Here is a 2,019-nt window from a genome sequence, read left to right on the forward strand (position 1 = left end):
AGGCAGCCCAGCAAAACATAAAATGTGTAGATGGCAGCCTCTACTCTAGCCAGACAGCATAGGAAAAACGATGGTATGCTCCAGACCCATGCCTGGAAAGAGTGAGTGGCAAGCCTTGACTTCCACCCTCACGAGGCTGTACAAGTGCGCCCCAGCTTCACTGCCTGCCAGCAGGGAGCTGGCTTTTCATCCCTACCAGCAGCGATGAGGATTTGAGAAGAGGTGGCCTCGTGGAGGCTCAGGACTTTCATGTTGACAGTAACGAGGCTACCTCCCCATTGCCATGTCAGTAGTGACCACGTGGAGAGCTGTAACAATGCACTCCCTCTCTGCCAAGCCAGGAGGGGATCAGTGGAGGCCTAGCAGGGAGTCAGCCCCGCTGCCTCTGCTCTACAGTAACAAGGAGCCCCTCCCACCTCAGTGTCCGTGGAAACCAAGTGAAGAATGACACCCTCTCTCTGGTGGGGCACTGTCCTCAAGGAGAACAAAAGGTTTCAGTAAGGTCTGGAATCTCACAACAGAACACCTCAGATGTCCAAGTTTCAGTGAAATATCACTCAACAGACCAATATCCCTTATCAATTTACATACATAAATAAAGTATATAACCATTGGGAAAACTAAGAAAAGTACAGAGAGTCTCTGTATTTGTCTTACAACCATATATGAATTAATAAGCATCTCAAAATTAAAAGTTTTAAAAGAGTAGCAAAGGCGTGAGATAAAGAGAGTTGTAGATTCTACCTAATATTAGTAGAGTTCCAAAAATATTGCACAGATGATTGCAAACCCCAATTATTTTGCTTCGGTAGATTTCTGAACATCTCACAACTCTCTCTAACGTGATTAAAGAACCCTTAAGATGCCACAGTTTTAGGGCTAGGAAATAGTGCTGTGAGTAACTGAGAACTAACAACAAATGCAAACATAATGTTATTGTTCTTCTTTGTTATGTTATCCATAGATATTTTAGTATGATATGAGCAAATATTATTAATCTGTTATGAAGTAAAGTATAATTTTTTGAAAATGTGCAGTTTTAGAATAAACTTAAGAGTCAACATTAATGACCCAAAGCATAGTGACCCTACCTGGGGCTTGTTCATTCACTCTCCAACCTTGGCACCCCGCACCCATTCCTGTCTACCCAACTGTTACCATAATCCTCACAGGGCACAGAATTCCACGAGGCAGTGTGACCTTGGCATTCTCAATGTGCCATTACTGTATCCTGGAGGATTGATATGACATCGGTGATTAAAATGATGCTTCTTCCCAACTGCTTTAATTTTAACTTCTGTCATACCTTGGCAAGTCTACCCTGGTTTAAGAGGGTGTACGGAAGAGTTCAGTCTTCCGAGGTGGCATCAGTGGTAAAGAATCCACCTCCCAGTGTAGGATACACAAGAGGTGCAGGTTAGATCTCTAGGTTGGGAAGATCCCCTGGAGTAGGAAAGGACAACACACTCCAGTATTATTTCGCCTGGATAATTCCACAGCGAAAGGAGCCTGGCAGGCTACAGTTCATGGGTCCCAAAGAGTTGCCCACACACAGTGCCCACACACAGTTGCCCACACACAGTGCCCACACACAGTGGGCAAGGAAGAGATCATTGGAAATATCCGTTAAAGCCAGTTACATTAGAAATTAGCATTACCCTCATCCTTAACATCTTACAAATGCCTTCCAAAGTGCTGGAGCCGAGTTAGATGAATTTTATAATGAGCAAAGAAAAGTGAGACCCAAAGGGAAGGCTTTTTAGGAGATAAGAGGTCAGAGGTGGAGAGGAATTTTTGTTTTTCAAGCAGATAAGGTTTTTGAAAAGAATTTTGGGAGAAAATTGTAAGATTGAACATGGTTTGAAAGCAGTGAAGATAAGAGAAATTATGATCTATCAACTTGGAGAGGAAGATGCAAGATTTAAGCAGGGGTATTGGCGGCAGGAAATTTGGAAACAGAATGTAGCGAAGTGCTAAACTGTTAGTTGCTCAGTTGTGTCCGACTCTTTGTGACCCCAT

This window comes from Bison bison, unplaced genomic scaffold, assembly GCF_000754665.1.
Source record: "Bison bison bison isolate TAMUID 2011002044 unplaced genomic scaffold, Bison_UMD1.0 scf7180017864454, whole genome shotgun sequence".
In the NCBI taxonomy this organism is placed as follows: domain Eukaryota; kingdom Metazoa; phylum Chordata; class Mammalia; order Artiodactyla; family Bovidae; genus Bison; species Bison bison.